The sequence below is a fragment of the Petaurus breviceps genome, unplaced genomic scaffold (genome assembly GCF_028583685.1).
Source record: "Petaurus breviceps papuanus isolate PSGF00001 unplaced genomic scaffold, PetGlider_PUasm1.0 90895, whole genome shotgun sequence".
Lineage (NCBI taxonomy): Eukaryota > Metazoa > Chordata > Mammalia > Diprotodontia > Petauridae > Petaurus > Petaurus breviceps.
Window position 1 is genome coordinate 26,707,580 of NW_027187372.1, and position 23,581 is coordinate 26,731,160.

General features: G+C 43.5%; 1 protein-coding gene across 5 annotated transcripts in view; it reads left to right on the forward strand.

Annotated features, from left to right (window-relative positions):
• Nucleotides 1-23,581, forward strand: part of NAV1 (neuron navigator 1) — a 355,581-nt gene that overhangs the window by 28,073 nt on the left and 303,927 nt on the right. Inside the window, exon 2 of one of the 5 annotated variants that reach the window (XM_069074553.1) lies at nucleotides 16,218-16,400. The exons of the other annotated variants lie outside the window; for them this stretch is intronic. The gene's annotated coding sequence lies outside the window, so the exon portion shown is untranslated. The remainder of the gene's footprint in view (nucleotides 1-16,217; nucleotides 16,401-23,581) is intronic. 5 annotated transcript variants of the gene reach the window in all.

Consider the following 23,581-nt stretch of genomic DNA (forward strand, 5'->3'; position numbering starts at 1 on the left):
CATGTAAGGAAGGAAGGAAGGAAGGAAGGAAGGAAGGAAGGAAGGAAGGAAGGAAGGAAGGAAGGAAGGAAGGAAGGAAGGAAGGAAGGAAGGAAAGAGACAAGCAATTATCAAGCAACTACTATGTGCCAGGCCCAGTGCCAAGTGCTTTACAAATATCTCATCTGATCCTTGAAACCATTCTGGGAGATAAGTGCTACAGTTATCCCCATTTTATAGTTGAAGAAATAGCTGCTGAGTGACTGTCCTGGAGTCGCACAGCCAATAAGTGTCTGAGGCAGGATTTGAACTCGGGTCTTCTTGACTGTGGGCCCAACACTCTATCTACTCAAGGCAAGGGCTATCTTTATTTCTGATTGTATTTATATTCCCAGTGCCTGGCACATAATAAGTGCTTAATAAATGTCTGTTGACTTGGCTTGACTTGATGAGATCTGCTAAGTATCAAAGGAGTGGGAATGGGGGCAGTATAGACATAAAGGAGAGATAAACATCATTATATTAAAAATTAAATATTGATGCTCTCACTACCTGAGAGGTTGTAAACCAGTGGTCTCAGTCTGTACTCTTCCGATGTGTCGTGTTGAGCCCAGATACAAAGATCTGTAAGCAAGGAGCCTGTTACCAACGGACAAAACCTTTTACAGAAAGGCTAAACTGAGGAGAGTGAGAGGACAGGATAGGGGGCCATCCCCAAACCAGAGCTTAATAAGGGATTTCAAAGCATCCAAGCTAGGAAAGGAGAGGCAATGTTCTACCTTGGAAAGACCATTGAATCAGGGGCCAGAAAACCTGGGTTCTAAATCCTACTTAATGTCTGTGTGATATCAGGCAAGTAATTTCATCAGTCCAGGCTTCAGTGTCCTCATCTGTAAAATGGACGCAAGATGTTTCCAAAGACCCTATGCAGCTCTTTACCTTGGGATGAATCATAAAAAAAGAAAGGAGACGGAGACTTTATCGTCTGAATTTCTCCTGCATGTGTCTCCCTCCACCAGCAGAGGGAGACATTGTCTTATACAATCCAGCCCTGGTCCCCCAGGCTCTTGTCCCAAATCAGCAAGAGCTTCAGAACAGCTCTTGATCTGAAAGAATCCCAGCTACACCTGTTGTCTGTCATCAGTGGAAGGAAGCCCAACCCAATCCATAGAATGGGAGGGTTTGAAAATGAGCTGTGGAGATGTGGATAGAAGCAATGTGTGTGAGGGACAGAGAAGTGAGATCAAACTAGAACCCTGGGTTCTCCCCTACAGCCCCTTACTTATTCTCTTGAACTCAGTTTCTCCTCCATGACTTTTCACTAGAATTCCTCAGTCTTTCAAAAGCCCTCGTTCATAGCCATGGCAGAGACCTGGGGTCTCAGACCAGCTGGGTCTCTACTCACTAAGTATTGTGAAGCCAGGTCTCAGACCAGCTGGGGTGGGGCTTCCAGAGAAAGGAAATGTGTGCCATTTTGTAGTTTCCTATTTTAACTAATTTGCCTGCTAACTAGTTACTGATTTAGGTTGTTTCTATCCTGCTAAAGGACTGAGCAGCACCCTGTAAATTTCCACGCCCTAGGGCAAAGCCCCAGACAAGCCATGATACTAGTAGTTCCACCAGTCTAGTTTCTTTCTTTTAATTTCATACCTGCATCATGGAGACAGTAGCCAGGGACTCTCTTTTCCTCTCTATAGTCCAAAATCACCTTGTATTTGCTTCCCATAAATAACATGTTCAATTATAGAAAGACACAGGCTGCCCTACAAGTCTTTTTTTGAGCAGCTTCTAATTATTCAATGTACAGTGGCTGAGGTGGGGCTTCTCCATAGGTGAGCCAAGTGCATGCCCCACACAGGTCCATAACCTGTACAGTTTGGTGCCTTTAAGGGTGGAGGAGGAGGATCAGCCATAGTCTGAGTCTTTGAGGTTCTACTCAGAAGCCTGGCATCATGGGAATTTGTATAGCCTGCTTTGGGGGCATTACTCCACTCTCAATGATACCTTAGGGTCCACTTCCTATGGCAATCATTTAAATGTATGGCATCAGATGGAAAGAGTGATGAACTTGGGGTCAGGAGACCCAGGTTAAAATCTGACCTCTGCTCTTTATTATACATATGACCTGGGACAAAGAACTTTCACCTGTCCAGGCAAGCTACTTAACTTCTCTCATTCTCAGTTTCCTCATCTAGAAAATGAGGATAATAATATTTGCCCTGCCTACCTCACAGGGTTACTGTGAAGAAACCTTGAAGAACTACAGAAATGTGAATTATTATTCCTTGCCCAGAGTCCCTTTGAGGCCAGATTGGCTCCCTCAGAAGGGTACTCAGATCCCAATGACTTCACTTGAAAACATTTCCTTCTTTCCCTCATTTTTCTTCTGGGCTCCTGCCCTGTAGGGAGGAGCGAGCCAGTAGAGATTGCCCAACTGCTACGTTTCATTTAAGACCAGAGCCAGAAATTCTCCAGACTCTCAGGTCCCCCTGACAGGCAGCTGGAAAAGTCAGGCTGCCCTAGGAAAAAAAACAACAACAAAAGTCATCTGGAAGAACAAAAGCTCAAGGATATCGAGGGAATCAGTGAAAAAAAAAATCCAAAAGAAGATAGTCTAGCTGAACCAGATCTCAGACTGTATTATAAAGAGATAATTACCAAAACAATCTGGCACTGGCTATGAAATAGAGTGGATCAGTGGAATAGATTAGGTACAAATAATAATATTAATAATAATAATAATAAGTGACCACAGTAATCTAGTATATGGTAAACTCAAAGATCCAAGCTTTTGGAACAAAAACAGTATTTGATAAAAACTGCTGGGAAAATTGGAAAACAATGTGGCAGAAACTAGGCATAGACCAACATCTCACGCAGTATGCCAAGATAAAATCAAAATGGGTCCATTATTTACACATAAAGGGCGATACCATAAGCAAATTAAGAGAGCATGGAATAGTTTATCTGTCAGATTTATGGATAAGGGAAAAATTTAGGACAAGAAGATACAGAGAGCAGTGGAAAATGTAAAGCAGGTAATTTTGATTGTATAAAATTAAAAAGTTTTTGTACAAACAAAAGCAAGGCAACCAAAATTATAAGGAAAGAAGAAAATGGGGTGGGGGAGGGATTTGCAACAAGTATCTCTGATAAAGGCCTCATTTCTCAAATATAGAGAGAACTGAGTCAAATTTATAAAAATATAAGTCATTCCCCAACTGATAAATGGTCAAAGGATATGAACAGGCAGTATTCAGACAAAGAAATCAAAGCTATCTATGGTCATATAAAAAATGCTCTAAATCACTCTTGATCAGAGAAATGCAAATTAAAACATCTCTGAGGTACCGCTACCTATCAGAATGGGTAATATGACAAAAAAGGAAAATGTTGGATGTTGGAGGGGATGTGAGAAAATCAGGCTTCTAATGCACTGTTGGTGGAATTATGAACTAACCCAACCTTTCTGGGGAGCCATTTGGAACTATGTCCAAAGGACTATAAAACTCTGCATACCATTTGATCCTGCAATAGCACTGCTAGGTCTGTGTTCAATGTACAGTGGCTCACGTGGGAAGATCAAAAGAAAAGGAAAAGGACCTATCTGTACAAAAACATTTATAGCAGCTCTTCTTGTGGTAACCAAGAAGTTGAAGGGATGCCCATCAATTGGGAAATGGCTAAACAAGCTGTGGTTTATGGTTGTTTTTCTTTTCTTTTTGGAGTGGGGAAAGGCAGGGCAGTTGGGGTTAAGTGACTTGCCCAAGGTCACACAGCTAGTAAGTGTTAAGTGTCTGATGCCAGATTTGAACTCAGGTCTCCTGGCTCCAGGGCTGGTGCTCTATTCACTGCACCACCTAGCCACCCCTATGGTTTATGATTGCAATGGAATATTATCGTGCTTTAAGAAATAACAAGTAGGATGATTTCAGAAAAATCTGGAAAGACTTCATGAACTGATGCATAGTGAAGTGAACAGAACCAGGAGAACTTTATACACAGTAACAGCAATATTATTCAATGAAGAATTATGAATGACTTAGCTATTCTCAGCATTGCAATGATTCAAGACAATCCCAAAGGACTAATGATGAAACCTACTATCTGCCTCCAGAGAAAGAACTGATATTGATTGAATACAGACTGAAGCATGCTATTTTTCTCTTTCTTACTTCCATCTTATTTTTTAAATGTTTAATACAGAAATGTCTCATATAATTACACATGTATAACCTAGATCTGATTGCTTACCATTTCAGGGAGGGGGAAGGTGAGGGAGGAAAGGAGAGACAGATTTTGGAACTCAAAACTTTAAATTAAAAAACCTAGCAGACCTTAAAAAAATAGTCAGGCTGCCATTCAGGGCTGGCCACAGACCTGCCACTAAGCAGATAGTGGGAATGGTGAACTTTCTCAGCAGTTCTCTAGCATTGATCTTTACCACATCCCTTCTCATTTATTCAATGTGTTAATTTCTTCCCAAAGCCCTGGAGAGTCTGGTCTTCCTTAGATGCCTTCCGAGTGATTGGGGGAGGGTGGCTGAGGAGAGGACTACCAGCATCCATGTTTCCAGTCTCTTAGTGAAACCCCAGGGATTGTCTGCTTTGCTATGAACAAGCGCCCAAGATGTTTAGAACAGAGCAAACAAGTCACAGCACCTGCCTTGCAGAAGTTCACACTTGAAAAAAAATAATTTTTAAAAAAAGATAATCACATTATTTTTTTCTGTAAGGATTTTTGGAGGTTCCTTTTTAAGAATAGGAGTCTGCAGTTTCCTGTACTTTTGGGACCAGGAGTCATTTTGTATCAGAACCAATACCCTAAAAAATGAATTTTGAATAAAGTATCACAGTTCACAGCTATATTTGTAGCCTAGAGCCAAGCTCATAGAAAGCGTTTCAATGTTTTTCATTCATTCACTTTAAAGTTGACAAAACTCTTGCTGCACAATACTTCATTGGATCCATACAACTTTGGAAAGTAGGAATTATTATTATCTTCACCTTCCAGATGTGGATTCTGAGGCTCAGGAAAGTTAAATAACAGGTTAAGAAGAACCTGAGATATGATTCTAATTCCAGGCAATCCTGACATGAAGTTCAACGTTTCCTCTGCTAAACCTCCTGGTTTCTTCTCAAAATGTAGCAAGGTCAGTAACTCGGTGAATTGGGAGACATAGGTGCCTTTGAGGATGGAGAAGGGCATGAAGATGAATATGAAAGGAACAGAGATGAGTATCATTAGAATACTTGTGGGTAGCCTAAGGAAAACTTTGTGGCCGGCTTTCCTATAGATTCCACAGACTCAGAAGGCAGCTTTCCAAGTTCAAATGAAGCCCTTGCCCATTGGCACAGGGTCCTCATCAACAGAAGGTGCTTCTGAAATGGCGAAATCTGGTGAGCAGATGCTGCTTTGGCTGCCTTGGGGAAGGACCTTGGAACACTTCAGTCTCCATACAAGTTTGAATCTCCAGCCAGATTCACAAAGAGGCAGTAGTTGGGCAACCTGAGAATGTAGTGCTGGTTAGATGGGCAAGTCCTGGGTGGGCTATGTGGTTGAACACACCTACTCCGGGTGGAGCCACATTTCAGCAAGAAGGAGTTGAAAGGATCCTGGCAAGTACTCCTTTGTAGAAATTGCCTTTTGAAAGCCAGGAGATTTCTCTGGGAAAGAGCCTAAAGAATCATGTAGGAAGTTGGTCACCTGCCCAAATCTACTATTAATTTATAATAATAATAGTATTTATGGGGTACTTTAAGGTTTACAATGTGCTTTACAAATATTATCTAATTTGGTTCTCACAACAACCCTGGGAGGTATGTACTATTATTATCTCTATTTTATAATCAAGGAAACTGAGGCAGAAGGTGAAGTAACTTGTAAAGGGTTATGCAGACAGTACATGTCCAAAGCCAGATTTAAAAACAGGTCTTCCTGACTCCAAGTCCAACACTACATGCGCTGTGCCACCAGCTGCCTATTCATAGTGTTGGGAACCCCTAGATCATCTGCCTCCTGGCGTTTGCTGCTTCATCTCAGAGGCCTCAGAACCTTTTCCCTTTGTACTATTGGCCACTTAGCATCAGACATTGTGGGGAGGCTTGGTGGCACAGTGAATAGAGCACAGGCCCTGGAGTCAGGAGGACCTGAGTTCAAATCCAGCCTCAGACACAACACAAAAAACCTAGCCCTGTGACCTTGGGCAAGTCACTTAACCCCAATCGCTCTACCTTCCCCTTACAAAAAAAAAGCATCAGACATTGTTAGGGTCAAATGGGAACTTAGAGATTATCTATCAGCAGCCTCATTCTGCCTCATAGATGAGGATATATTATCCCCATTTTATGGATAAGGAAACAGAGGCAGAGTTAAAGTGACTAGCTCAGTAGATATCTGAGTCTGAATTTGAACCCAGGTCTTCCTCTCCAAGTCCATCACTATATCTGCTGAACTACTTAAATTGCCTAATTTATGAAGGTGAAATGTAATGAATCTGAGTCAGGCCTCAGGATGGGACTTCAGAGCTCTGTCAGTAGGGATACATCAGCATCCAGAGTACAGAGGATCAGTAAAACTGCTTGGGATTCTGGGAAAGGGCCAGGTGGCAAGAGGCACATCTGGATTCTGGTCTTGATTTCAGAGAAGAGAAGGATGATCCCATGGAGGCTCCAGGAGCAGATCTTTAGAGATGAGTCAGTAGACATTGATTGACCCTCCAACTGAACTGGAGAACTTGTAGGGAAACAGTGGCAGTCTACAGGTGTTTAAAAGGTGGTCCTGTAGAAGGGTTTGTTCTGCTTGACCCTGGAGGGCAGAACGAGGGTACAAGTTGAAATGGGGCAGATGTTAGCTTGTTGTAAGGGGAAAATTCCCAAAATGGAACAGCCAGTGGCCTCCAGGACACAGTGAGTTCCCTCACACAGGAGATTTTCAAGTGTAGGCCAGGCGACCACATGCCGTTGATGGGGCAGATAGTTGGTTCAGTGTATAGGTTGCTGGAGGTGCAATCAGAAGACCAGAGACACTTAAAACTTACTAGTTGTAAGACCCTGGGCAAATTACTTACCTTCTCTCAGCCTCAGTTTCCTCATTGGTAAAATGAGGATAATGGTAGAAGAGGGAGAGAACAAGTCTTTATTAAGTGCCTGTTATGTGGCAGGCACTTTACAAATATTATCTCATTTGATATTTCATTGTTGGAGAAACTGAAAGACAGAGGTTAAATGACTTACCCAGTATCACACAGCCAGTAAGTGCATAAGGCACCTAGCTCAGTTTAATGACAGGACTGTTGAGAAGATCAAATGAGATAACACACGTAAAGTGTTTTGTGAGTTTCCAGGTGCTATATAAATGCTATTATTTTGTTCTAGAAAGGACTTTTGGTCAGCTTTGGGATGGACTGAATGGCCTCTGAGATCCCTTCCAATTCTGATACTCTCTGTTTCTATAGTTAAGAAAGAAAAAGGCATGGGACGGCTAGGTGGCATAGTGAATAGAGCACTGGTCCTGGAGTCAGGAGAACCTGAGTTCAAATCCTGTCTCAGACACTTAACACAAAAACTAGCCTTGTGACCTTGAGTAAGTCACTTAACCCCAATTGCCCTCCAAATACAAAGGAAGGAAGGAAGGAAGGAAGGAAGGAAGGAAGGAAGGAAGGAAGGAAGGAAGGAAGGAAGGAAGGAAGGAAGGAAGGAAAAAGAAAAGAAAGAAAGAAAGAAAGAAAGAAAGAAAGAAAGAAAGAAAGAAAGAAAGAAAGAAAGAAAGAAAGAAAGAAAGAAAGAAAGAAAGAAAGAAAGAAAGAGAGAGAGAGGTGGCAGATCACTGCCCTTGGGGAGTTGGGTCTTAACTGAGAGGAGAAAGAATCAGACAAATTACTCACAAAGTCATTACTGTGTGATTGTGATCTCAGAGTATAGGTTTCTTTAGGGCAGGGGCTACTTCACCTTTAGTTTTGTATCCTTGACACCTCACAAGTATTAAACACTCAATAGAAATTTGTTGAATTGAATAAACGGCTAGGCTGTTGACAAAGTTATCATTGTGAGAGATTCATTAGAATTGGTGAGAAATTTGTCCCATGGAACACAGAAAGCATAGGACTACTGTGGATGGCTGAGGGGCTGGTGACTAACTTCCTGGTGGCTTAGATTTAGATGAGCTTCGTATCCCACAAGCAGAGAAAAAGGTGTGGCTGGCCAATATGGGTGGGGGAGATCCAAAGGAGAAGCAGGGAAGAGCTTTACTGAATCTCACATTTCTTACCCAAGCAATAAAAACTTTGCCGAAGATTAGCTTGTGACCAGACATACTGCCCTTGTCCTTACCCTTGCCCTGTCTGGGAGCTCTCTGCATTTTAGTAAAGCTTCTCCACCTAATTTTCTAGGCTCATATTTGGCCATCATAGCATGATAGAACAGCAAGCAATGGAGTAAGGAAACCTGGGTTCGAATCCTAACTCTGATGACTTTCTGACCATTGGACCATTTGCAAATTACTTAACCTCTCAATGGATCCATTTCCCCATCTATTAAAGGACAAGAGGAAGCATGGGGTAGTAGACAGAGAGCTGGCTTTGAACTCAGGAAGACTGAGGTTCAAGTTTCACCTCTGACATATACTGGCTATATGACAGTGGGCAAGTCACTTAACCTGTCAGTGCTCTAGGCAACCCAATATGACTCTAAATTTCAGGGAGGGTACCTACCTTTATTGGTGGATGGAGTTTCCTTATCTGGGAGTCCCCTACACTGGTGGAACCACAGGTCTAGTCCTCATCCCTATATAAAATTAGGATAATACTTGCTATTCTCCTGGGCTCATGGAGGACAGTTCTTTTCAAACCACATGTGATGCTTCCACACTTCAATGGATCTGTGACTTAATGGATTTGGAGTTTTTCACTGGTAGAGATTGCAGCCTATCCATGCCTTCTCCTGTCAGGAGGTTTTGGTCCATGTCTTCCCATAAATCTTCCATGGAGGCTCTCTCGAGCATGCTGGCAGCCTTTCTCTTTTAACATTTCGTGTTTATCAGTGTAGGAGTCAGGATAGTCCTCTCTTATGTCTCTTGCTCTCACTACATGACCAGCCCACCTTCTTTTTCCGGTCAGCTATACCCTGATTGGGTACCTTTAGTTAACCTTTTCTCATAGCCCAGGAAGAAGGGAAGCACTACAGTAGGGTGGAGAGAGTTCTGACTTGAGTCAGAGGACTCTGGTGCCTCCTGTCTGTGTGACCTTGGGCAGGGCATTTAAATTCCCTGAACCTCAGTTTCCTCATCAGTAAAGAAGGGATCGAGCTAGACAGCCTTAACCTCCCTTCTAGTTCTACACATATGATCCTAACGAAGCATCTAATTTTGGAGAAATCTTTTGCCCAGCACTACACATAGTGCCTGGGACATAGTAGGTTGTTAATAAAAGCTTATTGACTGAAAAATGTAGCAGGCTGATCCAGCAGGCTCCTAGGGGAGACGACCCCAGATATGAGCTCACAGAAGGCATTGGGTTAGAGCAATGTGTTACCATTTCCACACCAAACAGGAGGTCAGGACACCTAGAATTTGTTCTCTGCTCCTCCCAAGACGTCCATGTGGCCTCCATAGCATTCCTGCTCCCTCTCTGTGCCTTAATTCCCTTCACCATCAGAGTGAGAATTGACCCCTCCTCAAGGCTGAGAGGTTGGAACACAAGGCCTGAGACACACAAAGTTTCCCTTGTCTGGAGCTGTGATGGCTGGCAGCCTATGGGCATGGGGCCCAGGCAATGGCTTGTCCCAGTGGAGCGGCTTTCAAAGACGCCACAAGGGAACAAAAGGGCCCCTTCTTTGGAGGGCAGATACACCCAGAGTGGCTTCCAGAAGGAACTGAATCCCCCTCTGTGGGAAAGAATTGCTTCTGTTGTGTCCAGTAGAGTTTGCTATGTGCAAAAGGTTTTACAATCGTTTTTATTAGCGGAGACCCCTGAGGCCAGAGGAGGAAAAAAAGATTAACATCCTCTCCTATACACTCTGTGAAACTGGATAAACTGAGGCATTATCAGCCTTTGGGGGCAATCCTAAGACCATACTAAGAGTTGTATTTGAACGAGTATCCAGCTTCATGAAGACACTGCATTCCCCTACTTGTTCTGATCACTGTTTTACCATTTTGAACTGAATTAAACACCCTCCAACCAAAATGTCCTTTGGCACCTCTCACTCAGTTTTTCTTCAGAAAACTAACTTGAAACTTGGCTGGTGAATGGACTCAGTCACCCTTAGCCTGTCAGCATTTGGAGGATTGCTGGGTTTCAAACTCTTGGTTTTCCCTTGCCCCCTGGCTCTCAGCTACCTACAGGATCAAATCCAGACTTCTCATCCCAGGATACCATTATCCTTCTTTACTCCACTTTATCCCACCCCCCCCTCCCCTATAACTGCCCTCATTTCTTTTGGTTTCCCAAATCAGATTCCAGCCAAGAAAACTTGGTGTCTCCTCAGTGTTTGTTCAGGGGACACCTCTAGGCAGTGGAGGAGGAGGAGGAGGAAGGGGAGGAAGAGGAAGAAGAGGAGGAAGGGGGGGAGGAGGAAGGGGGGAGGAGGAGGAAGGGGAGGAAGAGGAGGAAGGGGGAGGAGGAGGAGGAAGGGGAGGAAGAGGAGGAGGAAGGAGAGGAAGAGGAGGAAGAGGAGAAGTAGCAGCAGCAACAGTAACAGTAGTAACTAGCATTTATGCAGGATTTTAAGGTTTTCAAAATACTTTCATTATCTTATTTGTTCTTTATAACAACTCTGTGAAGTAGATACTATTATTATCCCCATTTTACAGATAAGAAAACTGAAGATGAGAAATTAAGTCACTTGCACAGACTCACCCAGCTAGTGTCTGAGGAAGGATTCAAACTCGGGTCTTCCTGATACCAAGCCCAGCACTCTACCCACTGTACCATCTAGCTACCTCCATATTCTCTACTTACATCTCTCCACCCTCATCAGAACTTTGCTTTATTAAAGGCCACTATCTTCAAAGTCCTTGCAGATAACTCTCATTTGTCTGGTTATTCCATTTACTCCAAAAGTCCTTGTACTAGTTATATCTCCCTGTCTCCCCCATGTCTGATCTGTAATCTCTTCTCACCTCTGCCTCTTAGAATTCCCTATTTCCTTTAGAACTCAACCCAGGTGCCACCTTCTGCATGAATCCTCCCCTCCTCCAAATTGCTTTGTCTTCGTTTTGGATGTATTTTATGCATATGTACATGTTGCTTTCTGTAGTAAAATATAAGCTCCCTGAGGCAGGGATCATTTTATTTTGTCTTTTGTTTTCCCAGCACCTACCATTATAGGGCTTACTAAATGTTTGTTGATTGGTTGAAAGGAGATGGAGAATTGGATTTTATAACCTCTCATGTCCCCATCACCTCCAAATCCTATGACTGGCTAGGGAATCACAGGTTTCCAGAGTTGGAAGGGAACTCAAAGCTCATGGAATCCAAAGGTCCTTCAAAGGAATAAGAAGACACAGTCCTGTCTTCAGAGAGCTTCCAGTATGGTTGGCAAGATTATACACAAACATATAAAAAATACAGTCACAGAATCTTGATGTCAGGAGGCCCTTTAATCCAGCCTCCCACCCTCTGCCAAGAATCTGCTCTACAGAATCCCTACCAGGTTATCACATTGTCTCTAATTAAATACTCCCAGTAATGGGGAATTCACTACCCATTTCTCTTCTGGATAGCTCTAATTCTTCCTTACACTGAGCTCAAATGTCCTTCCCTACGACTCCCACCGTAAGTGGTCTAAGATTTTCCCTCTAGCCACAGGGAAAAACTCTAATCTGTTTGCCATGTGAAAGCATTTCAAACATGTAAAGATAGTGATCGTTCTTCACACTTCCCTCTCTTTGGTCTTCTTTTCTCCAGAGCATCATGAGGGCAACAGAAATAAACAACTGGTGTAATATATGGAGGGAATGTGACTCCAGCACTGGAAGGGGGCATACTCCTGAAGTGAATGGCTCTGATTGGAGGGTTTCTGAAGGATGTAAATCTTGAGTGGGAGGGGAGTTGTGTTGAAGTTGTGGAAAACATTTGCTTAGTTCTGAAGCTGAATAAAGCCATCGATTTCATCCGGGATTCTCTACATAGTGCCTCAGCTCCCCAGCTAGACTGGATTCAGTGACTATTTCCAGAGATACTATAAACAGCCAGCCCCTGACCTCAGTTGGCAAGGGCCCCTCTGGGATCTTCAGCATGATGACTGTAAATCACTTTGATGTGTAGAATTCCCTCCTCTGAGCCTGAAGCCCCTACTGCTCATCTCCTGCAGCTTGTTTATTCTCTGGTCCCATGATCAAGGCTTATTTACTACACCCCAAAAGCAACTTTCTTTCCCCTACCTCACTTCCTGCTCCATTCTCATCCCTAGCCCTTTTACCTTTTTAACTCTGGAGAGAACCTTAATAACTTTTGAGTGCACAAATAATTCTCTTTTCTCTCCTCCTACAATGCTACCCCTCTTTATTAATTTTCTCAAGACTTACATCTCTGAAGCCATGCCAAGTTGCCTCAACATAACATGAGAAGCTTGGTGTGGTGGGTAGAATTCTGGGTTTGGCCATTAAAATCCCGTCCCCTAACACTTACTACCTGTATGACCGGGCATTGAGGTGGGGCAGTGGATAGAATGAAGTCAGACAGACTCACTTCAGATCTGGCCTCAGATACTTGTGATCACAGCTGTGTGATCCTGGGCAAGTCACTTCACCCTGTTTGTCTCAGTTCTTCATTTATAAAATGAGCTGGAGAAGGAAATGGCAAATCACTCCAGCATCTTTGCCAAGAAGAGTTGGAAACATCTGAACAACAAAGCTATATAACTATAGACAAGTCAATTAACCTCTCTGAATCCCAATTTTCCAATGTATAAAGGGCAAGATAATGCCTCTAATACCTACCTCATAAGGTTGTTGTGAAGCTCAGATGAGATGATGTGTGTAAAGCATAGCTTCCACTCCTGAGGAGGTGATGGGTCCTCTCTTCTGGTCATCTCCTATCTGAGACATTGTGTCCATTTCTGGGTGCCACCCTTTATGAAGGACATCGGTGAGCTGGCAAGCACCCAAAAGGGAGCAACCAGGAGAGTAAAGGGTCTCAAGCCTATGTCTTATAAGGGTCATTTGAAGGAAATGAGAATGTTTAGGTTGGAGAAGAGAAGGCTCAGGGAGGATGGGGCTGTCATGGGGAACAGGGATTGGATTCATTCTCTTTGTCCACAGAGGACAGAATTAAAAACAATGAGCAAAAGTTGCAAAGAGGTAAATTGAGGCTTGATGTCAGAAGAAACTGACTTACAACTAGAGCTATCTGAGGAGGTCATGGGTTCTCTCTCCAGCAGAGGACATTGGCCAACCCCTTGTCTGGTGTGCTGAGGTGGACATTCGGTTTTTGGCATGAGTTAAATGAGGCTGCTGAGGTTTTTTTTCCTTCTCAGAAATGCTTGGATTCTGTGATTCTTGATATTTAAATGTCAGTGATCATTATTAGTCTTTGGGATCTGGGTTAGAAAATGGTGTCAAGCCTCCAGTCACTAGTAGGATCATTTCTGTTCACTCTGATTAGGATCTTGAACTGGATGACATGGACAGATGGTTGGAAATCATATCACACCCTCCCCACACCCTTTCCCCTTCCTGCTTGATAAGATGTGGGAAATCTATCAGTCACAGGGGAAAAGCTGACCAACCAACACTCCCAACTCTGTTTGGACTATTGGTTCAGGGGGGTTATCTGTTTTTCTGATCAAGTTGTCAGCAGGCCTACAGGAGTGGGTGGTTCAGCCAGAGGGGCCTTGATCTGTAGAGATAGACATGTCACAAAGGAAGCAGAAGGATCACCTCCTGAGAGTCACGCACAGATGAAGCAGGGCAAACATCTCTTCACATCTCACCCTGATAAGGGAACTGGCCTCTGCTGTTGGCATGGCTCAGCCTTTCGCCATTCATACAGGGATTTCTCAGTGAGCCAACTCAGCCCCACTTGGTGGGGGGGGGGGGGAGCAGGGCAGAGAATGACAATCCAATTAAATGAGTGCTTGCTCAGTACCTACTGTATTCTGTTCAGTGATTTGCCCAAGACAGCTGGATATAGAAGTAAAACTCAACCCTGCCTACCATCTTTACCCCACTACTAGAGAGCTGGTAGAGTTGGTATGAGTCTTAGAGACCAGAGTCATAAGAGTATAGATTTAGAGCTGAAAGGGACCTATGAGGTGGTCTAGTTCAACCTCTTCATTTATAGATAAGGAAACTGAGGTTTAGAGAGGTCAAATGACTTCTCCAAGGTCATCCAGATAGCAAATGGCAGAGGTGAGATTTGACTTTTTCCAATTCCACTGACTCCAGAGCTGGCCCTTTTTTTAAAAAAAAAATTGATTTGTTTATTTACTTTTAGTTTACAACATTCAGCTCCACAGTCCCTTGAATTTGAAATTTTCTCCCCCTCCCCATCATGGCGGCATGCACTTGAATATAGGATCTACAAATATCTTCACATTAATCATTAGTCAGGTTGTAAAGAAGGATTATAACTGATAGAATGATCAGTGGGAAAGAGGAAACAAAACAAGAAAAAGAAACAGAGCAAGTAGTTTGTTTCAGTCTTCATTCAGACTCCGCATCTCTTTCTCTGGATGTGAGTATCTCTTTTGACCATGAGTCTTTTGGAGTTGTCTTATAACCTTACATTGCTGAGAGGAGCCCAGTCTACTGAAGTTAGTCATCACACATACCTTGTGTCTGTGATTGTGTACAGATTTCTCCTGGTTCTGCTCTTCTCGCTCAGCATCAGTTTATAGAAGTCTCTCCAGGTTATTATGAAGTCCATCTGCTCCTCCTTTCTTATGGCACAGTAGTGTTCCATTACATTCAGATACCACAACTTGTTCCGCCATTCCCCAGTTGATGGGCATCCCCTTGATTCCCAATTCTTTGCCACCACGAAGAGCCCCAGAGCCATCCTTTTCTTCTATAGTGTAGTGTCCACACCATAGCCACAGTCCTTTACTCTGATTGATCAGAACCTCTCAGAATTTCCATTTTAGGGACCGCTAGGTGGCACAGTGAATAGAGCACTGGTCCTGGAGTCAGGAGGACCTGAGTTCAAATATGGCCTCAGACACATAACACAAAAACTGGCCATGTGACCTTGGGCAAGTCACTTAACCCCAATTGCTCTACCTTCTCCCCTCCAAAAAGCAAAAAAGAAAAATTCCATTTTAAGGGAAGGGTCCAGGTCAGCCATGTTCACTCCTTCCTTTCTCTTCTAGTGCCCCTCCTGAGTTTCTGGACTTCTTCACCGTGGGAACCTTCCTTTCCCTCCCCCCTCCCTTTTTCAACTTATTTTTATATGTTTATCTTCCCCTGTTAGAATATGAGTTCCTTGAGGGAACTTAACACAGTTCCTGGAACATTGTAAACACTTAATAAAAGCTTGTTGGCTTGACTTGACTTGTTTCAAATAAGCAAGATGTTGTGGGAAGAGGACTAAAAATGACATCCAGAAGGGAGTTGGACTAGGTGGCTTCTAAGGTCCTGGTCAGCAACTAATATGGTCCTGGGATCTAGGTTTGACTCCAGACGTCATCATTTACTTACTGAGGACAAGCCACCTAACCTCTCTTGGGTCACAGTTTCCTCATCTGAAAAGTAAAGATAATAATCCTTGCACTATGGGAGGTAACATGGTACAGTAGAAAGAGTGCTGGGTCAAGATCTTGGCTCTGTGTGACCCCAGGCAAGGTATTTCAACCTTTTGGGCCTCAGTTTGCTCATTTGTAAAATGAGTGGACTGATCAATCCCTAAAGTGCCTTCAAGCTCTAAATCTATCTGGGATCCTCCCTCATAATGTTATGGTACAGAATGATCTCTGTAGACCTTCAAGCACGAAAGGTATAGATGGGCTGGTGTTATTACCAACGTGGAAACTGAAGCTCAGCCAGTGGAAGTGTCACATGGCCAGGTCTCCTGACTTCTCCTTTGATATTTGTTTTGTAACTCAACATTGATCTTTAGTTCTATCTGGTTAGTCTACTGAGTTGGGGTAATCAACCTCTGTGCATTTTCCTTTATGTAGTGTGGCCTTTAAATTGCTTGTCAAGTAGGAATAATGGAATCGTGGAGACCATCTGTGCTCTCTGGAACCCAGTTCCCCTGGTGACCATGGTCTCATAGCTCTCAATTTTTTTCCTTTTTTTAGTCATATGGTTGAGATATTAGTTGAGATACTAGGGACTGAGAAGATCCAATGTGCCCAGAAGTGAATCAAATGTGAAAACTTGACCTTATGAAGCACCTTGTCATCATCCAGCTGCACTAATCAGTCACACACCGTGATGATTTCCATCCTTATCTGCTTTTCTCAAGGATTCTGCTCTGCCAAGTAAGTCCAATAGCAGCTCTCCCTTTGCCCCCCCCCACCCCTGCCCAGTTTATAGTAGAAGGCAGTAGATCAGACGTTCAGGACACACATTAAATGAACAATGGCTGTATTAAAAGGAGCAAAACAAATTCCTTATGTGTGTGTAGAACTTTAGAACTTAGAAAGTTTTTTTCATGCCTATAGTCTTGTGTTATCCTCACAACAGTCCTGGGGAGGGGGAAGCTAGCTATGATTATCCTCATTTTTCAAATGAGGAAATAGAGAGGTTGAGACCTGACTAATTCACGTAGCTAGTAAAATAGTGGACATAAAATCAGAACCCAAGTCTTTTTTCCACTTGGCCCTTGGATCAGTGCTCTTTCTATTATACCACATAATTATAAAAGGGGTAAAAGCATTTAGTGGGATAGGGAACCAAGAGAAACAAATGGGAGCTGCCACATAAGGAATCCCACCCTCCTTCCTCCCAGATCTTCCGCCTAGGTTTCTGATTGTCTCTGGCTGAAGGCAAACACTTTTTACGGCTGGACATCCGTGTGTGAGCAGCCAGGTGGCTGGATCTCCAAAGCAGTGAAGGCTGGAGAACAGGCCCAGGGAATATGCAGTGCTGTGGGATTAAGGAACGTCCAGCTGTTTTCCTTCATGCTTCCTGTTGGCAGTGTCCTCCAGAGCATCCCTGAGATTTTAACACCAGGCAGATGTTGACTCTGTTTTCCATGATGCTGAGAGGCATCAGGTTAACTTACACACAGAGAAGCTGCTCTCTGCTGGCCTATCTTCTTGGGTGGTCATTCATTTTCTGGGCAAGTCACTTCTCCTCTCTGACGCCTCAGTTTCCTTATCTTTAAAATGGGAGAATCATGTTGACACTCCTTACTTCACAAGATTGTTTATGATCAGTGTTTTGTAAACTTTTAAAGCCTACAGAAAATGAGTTAGTATTCAGAAGTGTGTCAATTATGTATGTGTGTGTGTGTGTGTGTGTGTGTGTGTAGGGTACTTCAATATGTACATAATTATCTGGGCATGCAATTAACCAATTCTGGTCAATTAATTGATCAGCATTTATTAAACCCCAGACGTGTGTCAGGCACCATGCTAAGCACTAGGATTACAAAAAGAGGCAAAAGACAGTCTCTGCTAATGAGAAGTTCACAATCTAATGGAGATGATGAATATATAAAAAAGTTATATACAGGATAAATAGGAAGTGAATAAAAGAGGAAAACCTTAGACTTAAGAGAGGTTGGGAAAGGTACCCTGTAGAAGATGGGATTTTAGGTGAGATTTAAAGGAAGCCAGAGAAGACAATAGCAGAAATGAGGAGGGAGAGTGTTCCAGGCACCAAGGACAGTCAAAGAAAATGCCCAGAACCCAGGGAAGGAGTGTGTTGCTTGTGGAACAGCCAGGAGGCTGGTATCACTGGTCTAAAGCGTCCACGTCAAGGAGTATGGTAGAAGAAGACTGGAAAAGTAGGAGGAGGCCAGGTTCTAAGAGGCTGTAAATGCTGAACAGAGGATCCTGGAGGAAATACAAAGCCACTGGAATTTACTGAGTAGGGGAAGGGGTGATCTGGTCAGATCTGAGATTTGGGGAAATCACTTTGGTGGCTGAACGGAGAATGGACCGGAGTGAGGAGAGAGGCACCAATAGCTGTGGCTGCATTTCAGACATGAGGTGATGAGGACATGCACCAGAGTGGTGGCAGTGTCAGAGGTGAGATGGAGGTACATTTGACAGATGTTGCAGAGGTGAGACTGATGGGCCCCGGTAGCAGATTGGCTCTGAAGGAAGAGAGATAGTGAGAAGTTGAGAGCTTGAGAGACTGGAAGGATGGTGTTGTTCTCAACAGAAATAGGGAAGGTAAGAAGCCGAGTGGGTTTGGGTGAAGAGAATGAGGTCTATTTTGGATTGCTGAATGTAAGATGTCTGCTAGAAACTCAGTTCAAGATGTTTGAAAGGCAGTTTTGAGTTGGAGGTCAGTGGCGAGGTTGGGGCAGAAAGGTCAAAGGAACTTCTTCCGATGTGCTTCTGTAACTCCCTAGCATCTGTATCTATGAAGCAAGCCACATCATCACCCCAATGTAAACTTGTGTCTGCCTGGCAGGTTGCCCATGGTGAGCTTTTCTTTTAATCCTGGGCAGGCATGTGTGACCTTGAAGTGTCTCTGTCATGATACCAGAGTGTATGTTTGCGTCTTCAAGTCAAGCTACATCGGGGTAGCGTAACTGCACACACGTGTTTGGGTGTCCTGAGGTCCTTGGGCTTGAATGAAAATCCCTGGTGACAAAAGTCAGGCAGAAAGACCCGGGTTTGTGGGCAGGGAGCCAGGACAGCTGCTGTGGGCGAGGCCTTCTCAGCTCCCCAGTCCTCCCATCCATTTCCTGTTAGTAGGGGCACTCGAGGGAGAAGCATTTTTCCACCGGGTTCCAACACATCTAGGAGGTGTTATGTGCACTGAGCAAACAGGGGGCCAGTCATCCAGCAGGGAAGTGAGGGGAAAGGGAGGGACCCATCTTTTATGCTCCCTTTCCCTGAAGCCTTGTGACGCCAGAGGGCAGTGCTGAGCCATGTGATAGGCAGCTCCCCTCGACAGAGAGGGAAAGCCAGAGTGTTCACTGGCTTTGTTCCAACAAGAGAAGAGCTGGCTGCCTCCTTTCCCAAATGCACAGCAGCTGCAGGAGTTCCCAAGCCCAGCATTAACTCCTCCAATGCTGTCATACCTGAATGTTGCCATTTAGAGAGTATAGCCTCGTCCAAACAAACACCACCTTCATGCAGGTGAGCATCCATTCTGCTTAAGGCACACCTGCCCAGGTACTGAGAATGAAGATAAGGACATGCCAAGGCCTCTGCCTTAACTCTGTAAGGACAAGATTCATCACCAGGGGACTGCTTGTGCCCAATCCAAAGGCAGAGGATGAAATGTCAAGTTCAGCTCCAAACACCTGGACTGATTGTTAAATTTTTAGTATGATCATTTCCACCTTGGAATTTGACAAACACTCAGAAGTCTTATTTCCCGAACAGCTGCACTCATTTTGTACTTCCTTAGGGCCTCTCCACCATGGCCCCAGCAACTCATCTTTGAGAAATTCTGTCGTCCGCAAGGTCCAATCGGCTCCTAAGTATCCTCTGCCCCTCTGATTGGAGGGTGGAGCATAAACGCCTCTATTTGACTGCTTTGACTTCTTTGCCACCCCCTTTCCCCTCCCCTATTGCCAGTCCCCCTCCTCCCCAGCCAAAAGTTATTCAGCTCCCTTATATGTGTTGTCTTCCCCTCATTAGATTGCAAACTCCTTGAGGCCAGGGACTATCTTTGTTTTTCCATATATGTGTCCCCAGTACTTAGCACAGCGTCTAGCACATAGGAAGCACTTAAATGATTTTTAAGTTTTAAAACACTATGAATCAAGGCTTGATGTATTGTTTTGTGGATTGCTAGACTTAGGAAAGTGATAGAGATCATGTCAATCATGCTGATTAAATTTAAAAGTGCATTGTGGGTACTTTCTTGCTTCCCCCAAGCAGGTTACCAGCACACACCCCCACAGGCATCTAGACAGAAAGAGTGAACTCAAAGAATCTTATCATTTGAGGTCATCAAGTTCAGCCTCTCACCTAATACCAGAAGCTTGCCTTCAATATTCTTGACAAGGATATCTAGCCCCTGAGTAGATAGATGATCAAAGTCTCAGGAAACTCACTACCTCACAAATCCAGTGCTGGGCTAAGAGTTCTTCATTCCAAGAGGTTTCTGGGAAAGTTTGGGGACCTCTGGCATGAGGTATATGAATCAATGAACTGGCCTCCTTCATCTCTAACCTTCCATCCCTCCCCCTTTCCTACCCTGTGACATCTGTAATCATTCTCAGAGCTGTGAGTCTTTAAATAGCGGTTTGGTTGTGGCGGCACTCATAAGACAAGCTGAGATTGCTATATTTTGGAAAGGTGACGTACTGTGTATGATGGTGTGGGAGCAGTAATCTAGAAGTGACAGGAAAGAACAAGGTAAATGGATTAAAATGGACTGAGCCATAGATTTAGAGCTATGAGGAATCTTAGAGATCCCCTAAATCTTTCTTTCCAAAATGATTTCGTATTACTTCCTCCCTCACGCTCTAAGTTCTGGACAAACTGGCCTGTATGACATCTCCCTCCTTTGAACCTTTGTACAGGCTGTCCTCCCTGTCTGGAGTGCTCTCTCCCTTTACCTCTGCCCCTTGGTCTCCCCTGCCTGGAGTGCTCTCTGTCCTCACCCCTCACACCCTTAGTCCCCCCTGCCTGAAATGCTCTCCCTCCTCACCTCTCCTTAGAATTCTAGCTTCCTCCAAGGTTATCTCCATGTTTGAGGGCTTTTCTGACCCCTGAATTGGTTTGTGCTCATTGGTAGTCCTGAAATTACTTCGGATTTGCTTGTATATATGTTGTATTTACTCATCCAGATACGGTTCCCATCCCCAGTAGAATATAAACTCTGAGAAGAGAGCCTGCTTCATGGTTCTGTTTATATTCCCAGTACCTGTAGGATTGAATATAATGCATGTTCATATTTTACAAATGAGGAGACTGAGGTCCCAATAGGTTAAGTGACTTGCCAAGGTCCAAACAGGTGGAAGTAGCAGAGCTATAATTTGAACCCAGGCTCTCTAGCTTCAAATCCAAAGCTTTCTCCATGGTCCCCCATTATCCTGGGAAGGAGAAGGGGATGTCAATGTAATATGTCCTACAAAAAGGGTTGTGTATTATTATATTCTGAAATTTCTGGTACCTTTCCCTTTTACTTCATTTCTCTTTCCTTCTTAATTACTAGGGCTTATCCAGCATTTTAAAGTTTGCAAACCACTTTACAAATATCTCATTTTATCCTCAAGACAACCCTGGGAGGTAGGTTCTATTATTATCCCCATTTTACAGATAAGCAAACTGAAAGAGACAGAGGTTTAAGTGACTTGCCCAGGGTCATGCAGCCACTAAGTATCTGAGGCTGAATTGGAACTCAGGTCTATACTCACCTGAGCTTAAGGTTGCCTCTGGCTGAGAAAGCTAACCCAGTGTGTAAGGAGGGAGAGGGGGAGGCAGGCAGTAAGTTCTCTTTATGCATTGTGTGACCAACTTCCTGATATGCCCTGGTTAGGCTGACCTGAAAAAGAAAAAGAAAGAAAGAAAACAATGAAATGAGAACAGGTGGAGTGAAACAGGTTGCTTCCTTCCCCAGGCAAGATCCACTGACCTAAATGAAGTCTATGCCAGGGGCTCCTGTTCCATGTATGGAGAAATACCTTTGTACCAAGTGAAAGAACTGAGAGGTCCTGGGCAAACAAAACCTATATCCAAGGACATTGAAATAATTCGACTCCAACCTACCTCCCCAGCCTTGTTTTCCATTACTTCCCTTCATTTACTTCATTTGTTCAGTGTCTTGCACAAAATGGACTTGTTAATTGCCCCCCTCTTCTCCTCCCCTCATCTTGCCTTTGTTTCTTTCATGCCTAAAAAATTCATTCTCCCTCCTTATATTCATCTATTTTCAACAAGTGTTTTTTAAACAAATTTTATTGTTGCCTTTTGCTTTTTCTCCATGGTTATTTTTCTTTAAACATCCCCCACTACTACTACCACTGAAACCTTCCTGATAACAAAGAAAACCATGTAAGCAAAGCTTTCCTCACAATAGCCTGTTGTTGAGGTCAGACAGTGTATATAGCATATATCACAGCAGTAGTTCCTACCTGTCACTTGAAAGGAGGTAGTGGTGTTTCCTTATCAGTTCTCCATCACTGAGATTACTCCTTATCATCCATGAGAGGTTAACTGCCTTATTAGTGTTTTTTTCATTTAGCATTATTGTAGTCAGTGTATATATTCACAGATTATAGGGTCATGTGTTTAGAGCAGGAAGGGATCTAGTCCAGCTTCCTTATTCTACAGATGAGGAGTTGGAACTCAGAAACATTAATGACTTGCCCAGTGCCACCCAGGTAGTACCAGGGTAAGATTTGAACACAGGTTCTTTGACCCCAGAGGCAGTGTCTTTGCCACTCTACCACACTGCTGTTCCTTTAGCTCTTCCTTCTTCCCTCAATTTCACTTCATAGAGGCCCTCCCAGGTTTCTCTGAATTCTTTATATTTAGAATTTCTTATAGTGCAATTCTACTATTCCACTAATACTCATGTGTTACACTTTGTTCTCCCAAATGAAGGACACCTGATTTGTTTCCAATGTTCTTCTGTCCAAAGAGGGCTGCCATAGCTGCATGACCATAAGCAAATCAAGTGCCTTGCAGAAGGCTTGACCTTTAATGCCTGTTTGGTCAATTGAACTGACTTCTCTGAGTGTCATCTGTAAAACAAGGATAATGATGCTTCCATCTCTACCCTAGGGACTGTTGTAGGTAAAGCAAGCACTCTATAAACCTTAAAGTCCTCAAGAACAATGTATTTTCATTATTACTACTAAACAATCATCATCATCATTATCATTATTCACCTACTAGATTGTGAGCTCCTTGAGGGCAGAGGTGGTATCATTTTACATTTTCGTATCCTAGGCACCTAGCATAATGATTGCACATGTTTCTTGATTGGAAGTGAACCAACATACTGATTCTCTTTCTGCTGAGCATTCGGTCATATGCTTCTCAGAGGGAATGGTTTGTTTCTTCATTTAGGACCTAATATTTAGGAGCCTTTATCCATCTAGCTGGATAGTTGTCTGTGACACCAGCATTTGAGGGTAAGGCTTATAGAGCTTGTTGGTAACTTTTGTTAAAGGTTTGACACCCCTAGTGGCCAATGTGCCCAATGACCTGTGAAGGTAATGTCCCCTTGTTTACTGTTTAAGCAAATAGCATTGTCTTCAGCCCCAGAAATTTTTTTCCAGAGCCCTGGCAAATCCAATGGAAATCCAATGTTGGATTTTTGCCCAGATTATTTCAAGGAGATCTTGACATAGGGGCAGATTTTAGGTGAAGGATGGCAGATAGCGATCTCTATGCCCTTTTTCTACTCCACTCCTCCAAATTCAGGTAACATCCCACTAACTACCAGTGCTCAAATGGATTCATCCCACCCTGTGTTTGGGTCTCTTTTCAGAGAAACAGACTGATTTCCCCAGAAGCCAGTGTCCCTGCCAGGAAGTCCCATCATTGATACCTCATCCTCAATAGAATTCTCAGTC